Here is a 20,638-nt window from a genome sequence, read left to right on the forward strand (position 1 = left end):
CTTCCTCAGTCCATTCTTCCACATGGTCAGAATCCAAAGTATGAGAGGGAATAAGAATCCCTGTATTTGTCCTTCTTCTCTGTCCACCTAAGACCATGAGCCTAGATATGATCAACTCGATAACCATATAACTGATTACACTAGCTCCAAGAATAAAACATAGGGAATCCTAAGTTATGGTCAGTCTGGGCAAAATATCTTCAAACTGTAGAGAAGGAGAGAAAGAAGTTACCTGCTTTTAAATCCATACATGACGAAGAGCAGCGTTGAAACTTCTGGAGGATAGCAGTGGTCCCTGCTGCACAGGGACCCTGCTGCACACCTACTTTGCTGAGCCACACAGTTACATCAAGGGCATCAGGAAGGATGTCATCCATGCTCTGGGTTGTGACACACTCCTTGCCAAGTGTGTCCTCAGGGATCCCTACGAGTATAAGAAACAGAGCTGTTCTTCACAGCTTAGGGCATCCACGTTGGCTAGTTCACGTACTGCAGCAAGAAGGCCCAGCTCAGCATTGGCCATGTGCTCGCAATGGACACCATTCCCGAGAGCACCATCATATGTTGCCTGGAGGAGAAGCTGATGACAGAGGCAAGCTGGCCAGAACCTCCAAAACGACGCCGTCATCACCTACCGCAACCCCAAGACCAATGAGACCCAAATGAAGCTGCGCTTAGGCTCCAAGAAGGTCATCTCTTCAGCCAACAAAGCTGTGGTCGGCGTGGTGGCCAGAGGGGACTGCACTGACAAGCTCGGTTGCTGTGCCTACCACAAGTATAAGGCAAAGAGAAATTTCTGAGCACGCCTGCGGGATGAGGCCATGAACTCTGTGGAGCATCCCTTTGGAGGTGGCAACCACCAGCACATTGTCAAACCTGATACCATCTTCAAAAATACCCCTGCTGGTTGCAAAGTGGGTCTCATTGCTAAACAGGGGACTGGACATCTCAGGAGAACCAAGACTGTGTAGGAGAAAGAGAACTAGGACTGGAGAGGCTCAATAAAGGGTATCTTTCTGCCACTTAAAAAAATTAAAAATGAAAAATAACAACAAAAAACAGCACACTTTTTCTGGAAAGAGATGGGGATTATAAAATGACCTTTCTCCATATAAAAGTATTTCTCTGTTAAGGAGCCTCAGCAGAAAAGAGGAGGTAGGCGGGGTGTGTGGGGGGGAGGGGTGGGCAGTGCTGGGAACATTGAGTGAGCACAGTGAGCCAGGGCCCTTGCAGCATTCAGTCACATCATCTCTCGTGAGCCTCTCCCACCTGGGAAGTCACTAGAGACTATTATCACCCTTGGGGCTCATGAGGAATCAGGGCCTTACCCCAGGCCGCTTAGATACCAAAGAAGATCTGGGACTGAATTCAGAGCTCCCTAGAAAAGCAGTTATCCATTCTATTTGTCTGTCTCTCTAACTCTCATATTTATCCATGGCTATTTCTGTCTCACTTCCAGATCTCCTCCCTATAAAGCATTAGGTAACTTATGTTTAAATAATTAAAGTTCCCTGACAGTTAGTTGGCCAACCAAATCAGGTGAAAAAGCTTGAAAGTGAAGTTGCCCACTGAGAATTTACCAGATAGTATAGCCTGCAGTATTCTTTGTCCAATTATTATCACAAATCCAGTAATGAGAAATGTGATTTTTGCAGGATAGCCAGAGAAAATATCTCTTGCTCTAAATACTACAAAGTTAACTCTTAGATTAAGCCAGAACATTAGGGACTCTGATAAGCCTCTATTTGATTTCACTAAATTGTAAAACATGTGACATCGTTAACCTGCACTGAAAATTAATATAAAAAAGTATATTTTAAAGTTCTAAAGCAAATTTTAAAGTTTCTAAATATTATAAACTAATTCTTAAAATGCCCAAATCACTACTTCATTCCTTTGAAACAGTGTGAAGGAATGTCAGATATTTTTAAATAACTCCATGATACTATCCAAATTTGCACGGATTATATCCTGCAACTCCGTCCCATAACTCTTCCCATTAGTGTTCTTGTAAGAATTTTTGAAAATTTTATTAATTTCTACAGAAAATATAGAAATTATAGTGGGTATAAATCTCAATCCATAAGCACAAGTATTAAAGGAATATAATGATTTTCTAAATTTCTGCTTCTGTTTTGAGCTCTCATCTCACAGGGAAACAGTCTTAATTCTTTGACTTAATTCTTTTCCCTCACTCACTCTGGGTGCCATTGTTCCAGAAACTTATGTAGTGCCAAAGATGGGGAATAGGAGTCACAATCTGGTTCCAACTCTCAAGTGCACCCAATTTACAGTGCAGATGCCCACCATTCCAGTCAGCACGCCTCTCTGCTCCTGTCTGACATCCCAGGCACCGGAATCTTTGCGAGGCTGCCTAGGACCCACACACCTAGATATACTTTGAAGCTATTTCCTTTTTAAGGTTTTTTCTACCATCCTCCTTTGTTCCAACCCCCCTCAAAATCTCTGTTCATTCACCACTTCCCTTCCCCTTAGTCAGGACAATATTTTTCAAGTCTCATTACAATTTCAGACAGACAGCTTGTCTACCCACTCTCTATTCTAGAATTTAACCTCTTAGAAACAGAAGCCAGAAAGTCTTTCAGACTACATCTGCTTTCTAACATGCAACATCTGTCCTTTGAGGAATGGATGAGCAGAGACCACTAGCTTGAATGGGCAAGAAAAAGCAGAAGAGTAAAAATATAGGTAAATACCTGAAATATTATCTGGCCACACTTTTATTTGTTGGTATTTACCTAGGTTCTCAGATATCTTTCTTAAATAATTCTGTGTCTATTATTGTCATCCTTACTGAAATAGGTTGGTAAACTGACTTTTACTTCTAACCGCACTTTCCTCAATTGAGTATTTCCCTCTACTGTGGCTTATGCTTCCTTAATACCAAGGATCCAGGGACCTGAAAATATAAACTAACACTGACCCACAAAATCAGGACATCTGATCATCTTCGCCAAGGAAATTGGGAATAGCAACATCCTCTAATCATTTATCTATTTATCATATATGTGGGCAGGACTTTATACAGAACAATGTTTATGCAGCATTATTTATTTTAGCAAAAAATTGGAAACAACCTAAATGTTCAGTAATAGAGAATTATTTAAATAGAGTAAGATCACAGGGTAAAATTCTATGCAGCTGTTAAATGTCAAATTATAAAATATGTGATGATATAGGAAAATATTCACAGTAAAAATAATAAACCCAGATAAGCTATGCAATTACAACTTTATAAAGTACATATTTGAATACAGCCTATAGAAAAAGGCTGGAAAGTTCCTCACCTAGATGTTAAAAAGGATCCCTGTGTGATGGTGTTAGGAGAATTATTAATGATAATTATTTTCTTTCCATATTTTAAAACATCTCTACACTGTGTATATATTGTTTTCATAATCAGAGAAATAATGTTATTTGAAAGACAAAAAGCATTGACTGAGCTTCTTATTTGTGTCCCATCTACATGCTATACCTCAGCAAAAGGATTTTTAAACATAAATGAGAGCAGAGATCTTCAACAACAAGAATAAGAAAGAAAAGAAACATCTGCTGAGATCATCTCAGCCCTGTTTAGGTTTCCTTGCTCACCAAAGAAATGTCTTGCAATAATTAAATTTCTTGGCTATCCCATAGAAAATATACTATCTTGGTTTTTTTTTTTTTTTAATTCTCAGATAATAATATGCTTAGTAAAAGCATTTTGCAAATCATGTGTACACTAATTGCTGATCCAAAGAGGAGATTGTAATGTAAGGGTACTGCCTCACCACAGTTGACTACAGAACCAGGAAGTAACTTGAATATGTCATACAGGCTTCCAATGCCCTGGTTCGCAGGTTAAGTGAGTCATCAGGAACTGATTGCGTAAAATTCTGGTCTGACTACTTGTCCTGGACTTCATAACTCCTGACTCCACCCTTTGTCTCCAGGCTCTGCTCTGGCTGTCTGACAGCCGCACCTACTCATACAGGCTTGCAGATTAGATGAGGCAGAGCAATGGTACTTAGAAGGAGGAATGGAACTTGACCCAGTCATGCCTGGGGAAGACTAATGAATGTGAAGGATAAGAACCCACCGGTCATTACTGAATCAGGGCTTGATTTCAACCTACAGCCACTCTGCTTTTCTTCGTATATCTGAATCAGTTATCTTAAGCTCCATTCGGAGTTTTAAAGTGGTTTGCTTCATTCAAAGATGTCATCTTCTGCTATCTTCTGTTTGTTTTGAGTATTGCTTTGTAACTGGAATGGTAGAAGGAGGATGGTTTCTATCGTTGTGCTGAGAACTGTAACCTAGTTAATGTTCTTTTAAGCAACTCTGACAGTCAAAATTACATCCTGAGTCTCTAGCTCTAGGTGACCTTCAATTAACATTAGTTTAACCTCCAGGATTTTAATCATCCTCAATTCATTCACCCCCTGTATTCAACTATTCACTGAATGCCTGGAATGTGTAAAACACTGTGTGAGGCACTAAGGATAAAACTGTGAGCAAAACAGATATGGTCCCTGCCTAAGAAGCTTATGGCTTAGACAGTACAGACCAAACACACAAAAGCGAAATAAACAATCAAAAACAACAGAAAAAGCAAAACAGGCAATTCTAAAACACTGTGGTAAAAGCTCTGATAGAGAAATTACAAAGCGCTACAGGAGTATGCAGCAGAGACACACAGATGTCAGAGGTGGGTTGGAGGGATGGGATGGGAAATAACATTTCAGCGAGGCCTTCCTTGTATTAGTTTTCTAGGGCTGCCAGAACAGAGGCACCCACAGACTGGGTGCCTTAACCAACAGAAATTTGTTTTCTCACAATTTTGGAGGCTAGAAATCTGAGATCAAGGTGTCAGCAGGGTTGCTTTCTACTGAGGCCTCCCGCCTTGGCTTTTCTATGGTCATCTTCTCTTTGTCTTTCCATGGCCTGTATATTTGTGTCCTAATTTCCTTTTCTTGTAAGGACACCAGGCATATTGGGTTAGGGCCCACCCTAGTGACCTCATTTTAACTTAATCACACATCTTTAAAGGCCCTATCTTTCAATACAGTCATATTCTGAGGTACTAGAAATTAGAGCTTCAACATATGAATGGGGAGATACATAATTTAGTCCATAACAGGCCTGATAAAGAAGAATCAGGCAAATGGAAGCATAGAGAAGGCATGAGCAAAGAAGCAAAGAATAAGGCACCCTAGGAGAATTTTGCAAGAACCAAATCAGAAAGGTTCTTTTTAAAAAAAAATTTTTTTTAATGTTTATTTTATTTTTGAGAGACAGAGCACAAGTGGGGAAGGAGCAGAGAGAGAGGGAGACACAGAATCCGAACCAGGCTTCAGGCTCTGAGCTGGCCGCACAAAGCCTGATGCGGGGCTTGAACTCACGAACCACAAGATCATGACCTGAGCCGAAGTTGGTGCTTAACCAAGTGAGCCACCCAGACGCCCCAGAAAGGTCTCATAAGGGGCACCTGGATGTCTCAGTAGGTTAAACCTCTAACTCTTGATTTCATCGCAGGTCATGATCCCAGGGTCATGGGATCGAGCCCCACGTTGGGTTCCACACTGAGCATGCAGCCTGCTTGGAATGCTCTTTCTCTCTTCCCCTGTCCCTCTCTCTCATTCGTGCTCTCGCTCTCCCTCTCTCTCTCTCTCTCTCTCAAGTAAATAAATTTTTAAAAAAATTTTAAAGTTCTTATAAGCCATGTTAAAGGGTGAGAATTATATCCTAAGAACAATAAAATGCTATCAAAGGATTTTAACTAAGGAAACAATATATTCAGATTTGCTTTTTTTTTTTAATGTTTATTTTTGAGAGAGAGACAGAGAGAGAACAAGTGTGCACACAGGGCAGGGGCAGAGAGAGAGGAGGACACAGGATCCCAAGCAGACTCTGCACTAAAAGCAGAGACCCTGACATGGGATGAAATTTACAAACCTTGATATTATGACCAGAGTCGAAATCAGACGCTTAGCTCACCCAGGTGCCCCACATTTGCTTTCGGGAAAACATATTTGGCTGTTGTGTAAGAATGGAGCATAGGCAAAGAGGGGAGAGCATGTGTGAGAGAAGCACAGTCAAAGGAGGAGACAGGGGAAGCCACTGCAATTATTCAAGAGAGACATGATCAAGGCCTGAATGAGGGTGGTGCAATCCCAGCGGAAAGCGGTAGATGGTGGAGTCCATTGTAACTGACAGGAGGTGGTGAGTACTTGATAAGGGGGCTGAGAGTGAGCAAAGAAAGTGGAGGGTGACACCCATCTTTCCGACTTGGGAAACGGGAGGACCAAGTCATGGGACACAGAAAGATAAGAACCAGAAGATGGAGGGAGTCATCAGAAGTAGACCCTGCAATCAAGAGACCATCCAGCATTATTCACCCAATATCTCCACTAAGGACCCACTTTACATAAGGAAAAAAAGAAGAAAAAAATACTTAGGTACCCAGCCTGGTTTGGTTATAATGATGAGACTTTTTAATCTCATTAACCTCAAATATTAAAAATTAATCCAAAAATACAAATGCATTCTTCTAATCTGTTTTCTTTCCTTCATCTCTTTTTATATTTCTAGATCCTTCAAGATGCAGCTGAGGATGCAAAATGTAAGGACGGTTGCTAGGATATCTGGAAATGAAAATGCAACTAGCTTCCATTTATAGAACATTATACATATGCCAGACACTGAGTGAAATACTCTACATACATTTTCTATTTAATCCTCACAGCCCTGTGAAGTGGTTGTTGTTGCTACATTTCACAGACAATGAAACTGGTCCTCAAAAAGGTGAAGTCACATGTCCACATTCTTGAACCCAGCCATCTCTAACTTGAAAACCCATTGTATTACTTGCTAGGCTTTCTACCTCCAGTGAGCCCTCCTTTGAAAATGTGGGTGAATTTAAATTCATCCCATAAAAGCCTTCTCCCCCTTTATGCACATTTTTACTGAAAATAAGAAAGTATCCTTAGTAAAAACATCCTGCAAACGTGAGCTCCATTTTAGAAGATAGTATGAATAGGGACACCTGGGTGGCTCAGTCGGTTAAGTGGCTGACTTTGGCTCAGGTGGTGATCTCTCGGTTTGTGGGTTCGAGCTCCGCATCATGCACTGTGCTGACAGCTCAGAGCCTGGAGCCTGCTTCAGATTCTGTGTCTCCCTCTCTCTACCCCTCCCCTGCTCACACTCTGTCTCCATCTCTCAAAAATAAGTAAATGTTAAAAAAAAAATTTTTTTTTAAAGAATATGCTGTGAATAACATCCCTGGAATTGTGTAACCTAGAAGCCTCGTAACTGTACCAGCTTAGATCAAACTACTAGGCCTTAAGCCTAAATTCAGACCAGGCATACAGACTGCCAAACAACTCATTTATAAGAACATATTAGATGAATGACTGATCAAACTGTCGAAACATCTGGACCAGCCCTTGGCCAGCAGTGCAGAGAATCTGAAGCCCAGCGACTTGTCAAGGGGTATAACCTTTAACTCCTGGCTGTCCATCTGTAAGAAACGTTTATGGAAGAATATCTACAAGAGATCCAATGAATATAGTATTCTAAATACTTTAGATGTTATCTCTGAATTAAGTAACTCAAGGAATTTTCATGCTGATCATGCTACTTGAAAACTGCTTTTTCTGGACTAGCCAGTATATAGAAAACAGGATATCTAAGGCTTCTGGAACTTGCATTTACCATAGGAATGTGTTGAAGACAGCTCTGTCACTGCTTTACACATCTCCTCTTTGTGGGACCATGGAAGAAATGTCTATCAGGGAATAGCTGTGCTTATCAAAAGAAACTAGTTTGTTTTATTTTCTCTTCTCCATGAATTATTGAGCTAATTTTATTTCCCTCTTTGCTTTGGCTCCAAGGACCTTAAAATCCAAATCTGTAACTTGCCTCTGGCAACTAACCCTACCTTAGAAAAGCCAGCATTTAGTGTAATAACTTCACCTCGGCTTCATTTTTTTTCTTCTTACTCTTATTTCCCTTCTCTCCTCCATTCCCAATAGCCTCGATTACATTTGGTCATATTGTTGCTGTGTTTGAAGCACCTAGACATGCTGATTCAAATCCTTTTAAACATATTGCAAGGTAAAAAATAGATAATCGGTTCAAGACACAATGTTAAAGGTTGTGATTAGGGTTGTGTGAATTATATTTAAACCTAGATATGTGGTGGCACCTGGGTAGTCTAGTTGGTTAAGCGTCCGACCTTCACTTAGCTCAAGATCTCGTGGGTCATGAGTTCAAGCCCCACATTGGGCTCACTACTGTCAGCACAGAGCCCACTTTGGATCCTCTGTTCGCCTCTCTCTCTCTGCCCCTCCCCCACTCGTTCTCTCTCTCTCTCTCTCCCCCCCCCCAAAATAAATAGATAACTTTTTTTTAAAAATGCCACATATGTAAAGAAATATAATGAAGGCCAAATAAGGGCTCTCTTTGCTTGTCAAACCCCACTTTAATTGTTTCACAGGTCTCTCAATTCTGGCCAGCTCCCTGGCTTGTCCTCAGTTGCTGCCCAAGACAGAGGCTGCCAAGGCTTTGGCTACCCAACATTGGCAGGGGTGCCCTGCTTTTCTTGCCAGTAAACTGCTTGTCTCTCTGGAACACAGCTATTTTGTATGAAAAAACAAAATATTTTTCAACTTATCTGGAAAATATAAGCCCAGCTTATCTGTATAAAGAAAAGGAAAAATGGAAAAGAAAAGGAAAATGTTACCCTTACCATTCTTGCATATGTGAAATTGTGTTCTATCATTAGAGAGACATGAATAGGCAGATGGACATCAGAAGGTGTTAAAACCCGCCGACCACGCGGTTGACTGGGTTTTTCTTTATATGGGATTCTTAAGAAAAGACCATTCAAACTGATAGTTAAATTTAGTGTCAGTCCTGTGATTAACAAGCACTGTGAATCCAAAGTGATCCTCAGTTTCCTTTCTTGCAAAGCAGAGAACTTGAACAAGACATATTCAGCCAGCAACCTTCAAGGACTCCAGAAGTCTACAGTGACCAGTAGCCCCCTTTTCCCAATAAGAAATTGGCAAGACCTATGGACTTGCTCACCCATTTGTGGGGCAGCTGCTCTGTTTGACAGTCTAGGAGATACGCTGGGTAACAGCCAAGACAGCAGTCTCTGTCATGGAAGAGATTACAATCAGATCATGGAGAGGATAAGTGGAACGTAAGCGCAGTAAGTGAGGTAACAGGAATATGCAATGCAAACCAAGAACAAGGGGGGGGAACCACAGAGGCTCTGCGTGGCGTGGTTTCGAAGCAGTAGTGAATGCAAACTGATGGAGAAGAAGAAGAACATCCCTGTCAAGGGGCACTGGACGAGCAAGAGCATGGAGGTGAAAATGAGAATGAGGAAGAGGTATGAGAGACATGAAGAAGACCCAGCTGCAAGGAAGTTCTGAAAGAGAAGGCTGGCTCAGGAATAACCCTGAGTACTCGAGTGCTATTCTTAAGAATTTAGAATGCTCTTGATAAACGATGGGAAGTTCCCAAGATGGAGCAACATTTTTTTAAGTGTATGAGAAAGAGTTTGGCTTTCAGGAGGTGCTAGAAGGGGAGGATCCAACCAGGAAGTGTCAGCAATAATGTGGTAAGGGTGTGATGAAAGCTTGGCTGGAATGGCACCCGGGAAACAGCAAGGGGGGGGGGTGAATTTGAGAGACCTTGTGAAATCATAACTGCCAGTGTATTAGAGTAGCTCCTAGCAACATTGCCCCTGGGTTTCTGTGCAATGAGCCTTGAAGTTAGAGTTTTCTTTTTTTTTTTAAATTTTTTTTTTCAACGTTTTTTATTTATTTTTGGGACAGAGAGAGACAGAGCATGAACGGGGGAGGGGCAGAGAGAGAGGGAGACACAGAATCGGAAACAGGCTCCAGGCTCCGAGCCATCAGCCCAGAGCCTGACGCGGGGCTCGAACTCACGGACCGCGAGATCGTGACCTGGCTGAAGTCGGACGCTTAACCGACTGCACCACCCAGGCGCCCCGAAGTTAGAGTTTTCTAGCCTCTCAGAAGTATTACACCAAGACCTCATTTACTGAGTTTAGTGTAAGGTTTGTATTGCTAATATTCTATTTCAGTCTTTAGAAAGCCCTTGATAAAAATATGGATTTTCCAAATATCAATGAATGTAAAATAAGAGACGTTTTAAAGCTTAACTCTGCCCTCTCTTCTTTCCCAGGGTGGCTGGATCCATGCAAAGGAAAAGGAACACTGGAAAGGTTAAAATGGCATAGTGTAAGCCCCAACAGTAGGTTTTTCTTTTCTTTTCTTTTTTTTTTTTTTATGTTTATTTCTTTATTCTGATAGAGAGAGAGAGAACATGCAAGCAGGGAAGGGGCAGAGAGAGAGAGGGAGAGATAATCCCAAGACTCTGCATTATCAGTGCAGAACCTGATATGGAGCTTGATCTCACAAACTGTAAGATCAGGAACTGAGCCGAAATCAAGAGTCGCTTAACCAACTGAACCACCAAGGCGCCCCGGGTTTTCTTTTTGGTAATGCAAGTGCCTGACAGAAGCTTTGATTGCCTGGGCATCCACTTCAAAGATGGCTATCTTGAATAAACGCATTGCCAACCATGGGACTAGATAAGGAACCAGGCCACTCTCCTATCCCCTACCCCCACCAAGGCTCTTCTGTTTTAGAGATCTTGGTTGGTTTCGACAACTGAGCATTTGGGCCATTTATTTTTTCTCTTCCGGCACTTTAAATTCCTGCTCTTCTGTTTTAAATTCACCAGTAAATAATGATCCTGCAAAGCCTCACTCTCAACTTTAATAAACGCAGAACTCCAGGCCCATGCTTGCTCTCTCTCATGCCCCCCTCTCTCTCTGTCTCTCCACCTGTGACCTTACTGTGTGGCCCCATGTGTGCCATGTAATTTCCAGAACATGTAAATAGTATAGTTTTTTCCCACAAGTTTCCTGATGGTTATTACCGAGGGTGTCTTGCAATCGTAATAAGAACCACAGAGCTGAAAACAAACAAACAAACAAACCACACACTGGTTATCTATAGGGCACAAAAAACAAATGGAAATGACACAGAAGTCAAAGGGACTCCACAGGTTGTGGAGAAATATTGATCAGTTAGGCTTTTGATAGATGATGTGATAGTGCTATGACCATCATCTGTCCCCTTTTGATTAAAGAGCTCCACCTGCCCAGGCACAGAATTCTCAACTACATTTGGGGACATGGCCACTGGACTAAGTAAGTACTGGCACATTACATGTCCCCCACTGGATGCTCCACAACAGGAACTCAGAAGCTATGCCTGTAACTTGATATGAATGCCACATGTTACTAACATTTGCTTTAACTCTTTCCATGGGCTGTTTTCATTTGTTTTCTCTTTGTAAAAATGGCCTCCATCTAGCAGTGAACTGCTCTTCCAGATTTCCAACTTTTCACCTCCCTACTGCATCTATAAACTTATGACACCAACATTGTAAGTTGCTAAGCCTCTAAATTTAATGCACATAGGAATCATCTAGGGAGCTTCTTTAAAATGCAGATTCTAGGGGCGCAGGGGTGGCTCAATAGGTTATGCATCTGACTTCGGCTCAGGTCATGATCTCACAGTTTGTGAGTTCAAGCTCCTTGTCTGGCTCTGTGTTGACAGCTCAGAGCCTGGAGCCTCCTTCAGATTCTGTGTCTCCCTCTCTCTCTCTGCCCTTCCCCCACTCATGCTGTCTCTATCTCTCATAAACTTAAAAAAAAATTTTTAATAAAAAAATAAAAAATAATAAGATGCAGATTCTAGGGTTCACTCCCCATGGCATTTTAATTTAATAAATATGGGACAGGGCTCAGGAAGCATCCCAGGGGATTATGGTACAGGTGGTCCTCAGATCATATGTTGGGAAGCACTGCTAAGTTGAACTCAGCAACACAATCCACAAAGGCAAACTCAAAAATTAACATTTCCCAAAAACCCTTTGAGAGCATGGCCCTCTGCTTATGCATGAGTCAATTTTTCCCAGGATATAAACTGACACAAAGTCATGTTGGGAGATGCCTGTGATCCCAGTGTGTGTTTGGGCGGGGACAGAATTTTCTCACTATGAAGAGGTGCAGCAACATCAATTGCTTAATATTACTCCACCCTGGCACTTATTATTAGTCATAAAAATTGGCTGAGCCAACTCCAGTATTGCCAGTTCATTTGAAGAGTATCCACAGTGGGTAGACCCCTAACATTCTCTTCCCTCTCCACTCAAAGGGCAAACGTGCAACCCAACTCGTAGACCAGGCTACTGAGCAAAAGTTGGAATGATCTCTGAGGTCATGTAAGCTCTTCTGCATTGTTTTGAGAATACCTAAAAGCCACTGGGGTTGTTGAGACCACAAGTTCTTTTACCCTGTGGAGAAGGAGGAGAATGATTGCTACTACACTCAGTTGTGAACTGAGAAAAACTGTAGTCTCTTGAAAGATTTATTCTTGAAGGATGACAACCTTGTTGTTTCTACAACCCTCCAATCTATGTTCCCAATGCCACCTAGTGTCCTGGCACCAAGAAGGGTGGCCTGGGCCAGCGTGACACCCAGACTTGTTAGCTTTAAGTATGTTATTCCCACCTGTAGTCTCAGAGCACCCAAATAAGCCTCTCTGAAGTTAGCTAAGTCAAGCACCATAAAAGCAGATATGGGTTAAAAGCTACCTTATATCCCCACCCCAGCCTTCCCTACTCCTAGTGCATATCCATCCCTAATCCACTGCCTGCAAGGTACTAACCTCTAATTCATGAAGTTCAGAATGCACCTTTTGGAGATGTGATGCACACGCTATGAAGGCACATACATGAGTGGTGTCTTTCCAAAATGTCAGCTTTATTTTAAAAAGGTTTATTTAGTCATAAAGCAAGGTTAACATAATTACAAAGCAGGTTCAGGGTTCTAAACTCAATGACATTTCACCAATATGTTTAACTTGGCTTCTTACATGTCATACAAAGCAAAGCACAAGACAAGTCACACAACAAACAAGATAGAACAGGGGTAGGAAGTTAACAAACCAAACACAAAGTCAGTCTGTGAGCACACAGTTGAGATAAGGCGTTGGTCAACTCTGGTCAGCTCTCAGCACTTATTGCTTATTATGTTCAAGCAATGGAAGTTCCCTTTGAAGATCAACCAGGCAGAGCCTTCAGTGGCAGCTGCCTTTTTGAAGTGGTCAGACAAAGAGGGGTCAGTGTCTGAGAAGTCTGACAGTTTGCTGCAAAAATCCCCTTTTTAAAGGGATTTAATTGGTCTTGGGCCTTTGCAGACCTCCTCTGATTCTGCTGGTTATCAATTCTGAGTGTGTCATCAGCTGGTTCTGGTCTCAGCAATATCTGGTATTAGCTGCTATCCCCTTAGCTGCTTGAGTCATTGTCTGACACAGGCTCCTGCTTGACCTGAGTGACTCCATCTTGCTCCCTACAGGGGATCTCCTTTGGGGGCCTCACTCTCTGCTCATTACTGGCAGCCACTATCAATGGAAAGCCAAAGCCCTCTGTGGCCAGAACTTTTTTTTCTTTGCTTTGTCCTGGCTAAAACTTTTGTTACCTTTTGAAATGGAAAGATTTTTCTTGCAGTTTCAAGAATTTTCCATGGGCAGAGATGTCAGGGATGACCAGGAAATTCCAGGAAACTAGAATGCCATGAATCCAATAATTAGGATATGATATGCTAAGAAATGCATTTCATATGTACCTTCTACTTTTAAAAGTATATAAGAAATGCATTTCATATGTACCTTCTACTTTTAAAAGAATAACTATTATCTCAATTAGTGATAATCATTTAACATCATACTTAATGGTGAAAAGCTGAAAGCTTTCCCTCTAAGATCAGGAATAAGACAAGATTGCTCATTCTTACCACTTTTATTCAATATAGTAGTAGAAGTCCTAGCCAAAGCAATTAGGCAAAAAATAAAAGGCATCCAAATTGGAATAGAAGTAAAATTGTCTCTATTTGCAGATGATATGATATATAGAGAAAACTGCAAAGATCCTATCAAAAAATTGTGTTCCAACTAATAAACAAATTCAGAAAAGTTGCATGATTTAACATCAATACACAAAAATCAGTTGCATTTCTATACACAAACAACCAACTTTCAGAAAGAAATAAGAAAACAATCACATTTACAATGGCATCAAACAGAATAGAATTCTTAGGTATTGGTTTAACCAAAGAAGTAAAAGATCTACATTCTGGGGGCACCTGAGTGGCTCAGTAGGTTGAGCATCTGACTATTGATTTCGGCTCAGGTCATGATCTCATGGTTGTGAGATCAAGCCCCGCCCAGCATGGAGCCTGATTAAGAATCTCTCTCTCCCTCTCCCTCTGCCTCTGCTTCTCTCCTGCTCTCACTCACATGTGCACTCTCTCTCTCTCAAAAAAAAAAAAAAAAAAAAAAAAAGATCTGCACACTGACAACTATAAAATATTGATAAAAGTAATTGAAGAAGACTCAAATAACTGGAAAGATATCTTGTGTTCATGGACTGGAAGAATTAATATTGTTAAAATGCCCATACCATCCAAAGTAACTTACAGAGTCAATGCAATCCCTATCAATATTCCAATCGCATTTTTCACAGAATTTTTTTAATCCTAAAATTCATACGGAACCACCACAAAAGACCCTGAATAGCCAAAGCAATCTTAAAAAAGAAGAACAAAGCCGGAAGATCATACTTCCTAATTTAAAACTATATTGCAAAGCTAATAATCAAAACAGTATGGTATTGGCAAAAAAACAGACACACAGATCAATGTAATAGAGAGCTCAGAAATAAATCCATGCATATATGGTCAATAAATTTTTTTTAAGTTTTTACTTAAATTCCAGTTATTTAACATACAGTGTGATATTAGTTTCAGGTGTACATGGCCAATTAATTTTTGACAAAGAAGCAAAAATATACAATGGAGAAAGAATAGTCTCTTCAAAAATGGTGCTGGAAAAAACTGTAGAATCACATGAAAAGAATGAAACTGGACCCTTATCTCACACTATGTATAAAAATCAATGCAAAATCGGTTAAAGACTTGAACATCAGACCTGAAACTGTAAAACTTCTAAAAGAAAACATAAGGGGTAAACTCCTTGACACTGGTCTTACTGATGATTTTTTTGGATTTCACACCAAAAGCAAAGGTTTAAAGAAAAGCAAAAATAAACAAGTGAGACTACATCAAACTAAAAAGCTTCTGCACAGCAAAGGAAACCATTATCAAAACCTATGGAATGGGAGAAAATATTTGCAAACTGCACATCCGATAATGAGCTAATATCCATAATATACAAAGAACTCATACAACTCAATAACAAAATAATAATAATAATAATAATAATAATAATAATAACCCAATTACAAAATGGGCAAAGGACTTGAATAACCACTTTTCCAAGGAAGACATACAAATAGACAACAGGTACTTAAAAAGTATTCCAAGATCACAAATCATGAGAGAAATGCAAGTCAAAACTACAATGAGATATCATCTTACACCAGTTAGGATGTCTACTATCAAAAAGACAAGAGAAGTGCCTGGCTGGCTCAGTCAGTAGAACATGCAACTCTTGATCTTGGGATTATGAGTTCAAGCTCCACGTTGGGCATAGAGCTTACTTAAAACAACAACAACAACAACAACAACAGCAAAAAAACCACTTCTGTAAAAAGACAAGATATACTATAGAATATCATTCAGCCATAAAAAAAAGAAGGAAATCCTCCTATTTGCAATAAAATGGATGGACTTTGAGGGCATTATGCTAAGTGAACTAAGTCATACAGAAAGGCAATGTATGTGGAATCTGGAAAAAAAAAATGGAACTCATAGAAACAGAGAGTAAATTGATGGTTGCTAGGGATGAGGGCAATGAGTGAAAGTAGTTAAAAGGTAAAAACTTCCAGTTAAAGATTAATAAGTGCTGGGAATATAATGCACATGATGGTGACTATAGATAATAATATTGTGTTGTATACATGAAAGTTGCTAAGAGAGTAAATGTTTAAAGTTCTGACCACACAAAAAGGTAACTATGTGAGGTGATGGTTGTGTTAACCTTATCGTGATAATCATTTCAAATCTGTACATATGTGAAATCATCACACCTTAAACTTACACCATTTACATGTCAATAATGTCTCAATAAAAGTGAGAGAAAACAAGATAAGAGATAACAAATGCTGGCTAGGATGTGAAGGAAAGGGAACCCTGAAGAATTGGTAGAAATACAAACTGGTATAGCCACTGTGGAAAACAGTAGGAGGTTCCTCAAGAAATTAAAAATAGAACTACCTCATCATTCTGTAAACCAACTTCTGGATATATATCCAAACAAAACAAATCACTACCTCAAAGAGATACCTGTGTTCCCATGTTCATTGCAGCAATATTCATAATAGCCAAAGTATGGAAACAATCTAAGCGTCTGTTGACAGATGAATGGATAAAGAAAATGTGAATACACACACACACACATACATATATACACACACAAGTGCAAACACATGCACATTATTCAACCTCAAAAAAGAAAGAAATCTGGGGGGTGCCTGGGTGGCTCAGTTGGTTAAGAAGGAAATCTGGCCATTTGTGGCAATATGGATGAATCTGGAGGGCATTGCGCCAAATGAAATGAGCCAGGCAGAGAAAGACAAATACTATACAGTATCACTTATATGTGGAATCTTAAAACAAAAAGAAAGAAAGAAAGAAAGAAAAGTCTAACTCATAGAAACAGAATAAAATGATGGTTGCCAGAGGCTGGGGGTGGGGAAATAGGGAGAGGCTGGTAAAAGGGTACAAATTTTCAAGTATAATATGAATAAGATCTGAGGATCTAATGAATAACATGGTGACTATAGTTGATAATTCTGTGTTGCATAATTGAAATTTGCTAAAGGAGTAAAACTTAAGTGTTTTCACACACACAAAGGTAACCATATGAAGGATGGATTGATAGATGTGTTCATTAACTCTGAGAATTCTTTCACAATGTATATGTACATTGAATAATCACAATATTCTATCACAATGTATATGTACATCAAAACACCCCAATGTACTCTTTAAATATATTACATTTTTGCCAATAATACCTCAACAAAGCTGAAAGAACCATTAAAGAAGATTTAATGTAGATGCTTACCAATCACTAATTGTATATTTAAATAGACTTTACAATCTAGAGAACATTTAAGTAAATAAAACACCTGGGGACAATTAGATACATTCTTTCTTAAGTTTTCAACTCTTCTCTAAAATTATTTAATGTGGAGCGCGTAGGTGGCTCAGTCAGTTAAGCATCTGACTTTAGCTCAGGTCATGATCTCACAGCTCATGAGTTCAAACCCTGAGTCCGGCTTTGTGCTGACAGCTCAGAGCCTAGAGCCAGCTTCAGATTCTGTGTCTCTGTCTCCCTCTGCCCCTCCCCTGCTCATGCTCTGTCTCTCTGTCTCTCAAAAATAAACACTAAAAAAATAATAAAACAAAATTATTTAATGCAACATTGTTTTTTCCATAATATAAAACTACTGAGCAACTTCTGCCAACTTTAGATTGTTGGAATGAATAGAAATGGGTCCCCGGGAAAGGATTGAGGAAGAAGAGACAGTTGGGGTCTAACAAAGTCAGAACAAGTTTTTGAAGCAAGGAAACACTGGCTTTAATATGTAAAAAAGGGAGGTGGTCACCAAACTGATATGATCAACAGATCTACTTCTCAAAATGTGTTTGCTCTTCCCATGCATAAAAATTCACCATTATATTTCATATTCATATTTCAAAGCACTTACTTCAGCCAAAATGTCAATATCCATGGATGATTTTTGTTAGTCATCTATACTTTTTTGTGCAAGATTTGCAGATTCTTTTGCAAGAGTAAGTTTTAATAGATAAGGAAAATAGATGAGTATAGTAACATCTAAGGGGATTAGGGAAGGGATGGAAATCTGACAGCCTAACAATTTTGGCTTTGGCACTTCCTAAGTCTACATAACCAGTTACAGTGTGGCATTTAATACCTTTACCAAGAGCACACCTATATATACAATAAAACATTGTTCTTGGGCTCAGGGGAAGAACAAATTTAACAACAATATACCATTTCCTTCTACATGTCTTACTCTTTGGATCTAGACTTCCTTGGCAAGATACCTGATATTCATTGCCTTCCCCCTTTCTCTTGGCTTACCAGGCCCTGAGGGGGAAAGGCACTTAACATAAGTGCATAGACCCACATTTATGTAGTCAACTTACATTCGACCAAGGTATCGATAAAATTCAATGTGAACGAAAGATGAATTTTTTTTTCCCATTAAGTGGTTTTGGACACTCTGTTGAACATCGGACTGTTGAACATCGGACTGTTGAACATCGGACTCTTGATTTCGGTTCAAGTCCTGTTCCCAGGGTCACAGGATCAAGTCCTGCCTCTAGCTCTGCACTGAGTGTGGAGACTGTTTAAGATTCTCTCTCTCCCTCAGTCCTTTCCCTCTCTCTCTTTCTCTCTTTTACTAAAATTTAAAACAAAACAAAAAAAAAAATGTCATAGGCAATAACTATGAAAAAAATGGACTTAATCAAAACTAAAAGCTTCTGCTCATCAAAACATACCCATTATGAATATAAAAAGACAAGCTACAGACTGGGAGAAAATGCACTATCTAAAAAGGAGTGGAGGGCAAGACTTAAATAGGCACTTCATGAAAGAAAATATCCAAATGATTCTTATACCACACACAAAAATAAATTCAAAATGGATGAAAGACCTAAATGTGAGACAGGAAACCATAGAAATCCTAGAAGAAAGGGCAGGCAGTAACCTCTTTGACATCAGCCATAGCAACTTTTTTCTAGATAATGTCTCCTGAAGCACGAGAAACAAAAGCAAAAATGAGCTATCAGGACCACATCAAAACAAAAAACTTCTGCACAGCAAAGGAAACAGTCAACAAAACTAAAAGGTAACCTAAAGAATGTGAGATATTGCAAATGCTTTATCCAATAAAGGGTTAGTATTCAAAATGTATAAAGAATTTATACAGCTCAACACCCAAAAAACACATAATCCAATTAAAAATGGACAGAAGAGGGGCGCCTGGGTGGCTCAGTTGGTTAAGCGTCCGACTTCGGCTCAGGTCACAATCTTGCGGTATGTGAGTTCGAGCCCCGTGTCGGGCTCTGTGCTGACTGCTCAGAGCCTGGAGCCTGTTTCAGATTCTGTGTCTCCCTCTCTCTCTGACCCTCCCCCGTTCATGCTCTGTCTCTCTCTGTCTCAAAAATAAATAAACGTTAAAAAAAAATTTGAAAAAAAAAATGGACAGAAGACATGAACAGACATTACTCCAAAGAAGACATACAGAGATGGCCAACAGATACATGAAAAGATGTGCATCATCTCTTACCATCAGGGAAATGCAAATCAAACTGCAATGAGGTATCACTTCACACATGTCAGAATGGCTAAAATCAGTAACATAAAAACAATTGTTGGCAAGGATGTGGAGAAAAAGGAATCCTCATGCACTGTTGGTGGGAATGCAAACACTGTTGGTGGGAATGCAAACTGTTATAGCCACTGTGGAAAACAATAGGGATATTCCTCAAAAAGCTAAAAATAGAACTACTCTACAATCCAGTAATGGCACTACTGGGTATTTGCCCAATAAATAGAATACAAAAGCACAAATTCAAAGAAATACATGCACCCCTATGTTTAGAGCAGCATTATTTACAATTGCCAAGATATGGAAGCAGCCCAAGTGTCCATTGATTGATGAATGGATAAAGAAGATAGATATAGATATAGATAGATATATAGATATACATGGATATTATTCAGCCATACAAAGGAATGAAATCTTGCCATTTACAATGACATGGATGGAGCTAGAGATTATAATGCTAAGTGAAATAAGTCAGTCATAGAAAGACAAATACCATGATTTCACTCATATGTATAATTTAAGAAACAAAACAAATGAGCAAAAGGAAAAGAGAGAGAGAGAAAGACAAATCAAGAAAGACTCTTAATTATTGAGAATGAACTGATGGTTACCAGAAGGGAGATGGAGGTGGGATGGGTGAAATAGGAGATGGGGATTAAGGAGCGCACTTGCTGTGATGAGCACAACACTGTGTTAAAATCACAGTGAGATGCACTATACCCACAGGAATGGCTAAAATTTAGAAGACTAGCATAACAATACCAAATTTTAAAGTGGATGGAGCAATCAGAACTCTCATGAATTGCTGATGGAGTTTAAAATGGTACAACCATACTGGAAATTGTTTGGCAGTTTCTAATAAAGTTAAACATACACCTTCCTTCTATCCCAGGATTTCCACTCCTAGCTATATACCCAAAAGAAATGACTTGCTTAATGTAGATTTATTCAAAACAGCCAAAAACTAGAAACAACCCAAATGCCCATCAGTAGAATAAACAAACATGGCATATTCAGGCAATGGAATATCATACAGCAATAAAACAGGAACAAACTATTTGATAAAAGCAACAGCATGGGTAAATAGTAAAAACATTTTGCTGAGTAAAAGAAACCAAATGCAGAAGAATATCTATAGTTT

General features: G+C 39.6%; 1 pseudogene; it reads left to right on the top strand.

The window, feature by feature from the left end:
* Positions 1 to 254: 254 nt before the first annotated feature.
* Positions 255 to 986, top strand: LOC132684301 (large ribosomal subunit protein uL2 pseudogene; annotated as a pseudogene).
* The last annotated feature ends 19,652 nt before the right edge of the window (positions 987 to 20,638 follow it).

This window comes from Panthera onca, chromosome C2 (genome assembly GCF_046562875.1).
Source record: "Panthera onca isolate mPanOnc1 chromosome C2, mPanOnc1 haplotype 2, whole genome shotgun sequence".
Lineage (NCBI taxonomy): Eukaryota > Metazoa > Chordata > Mammalia > Carnivora > Felidae > Panthera > Panthera onca.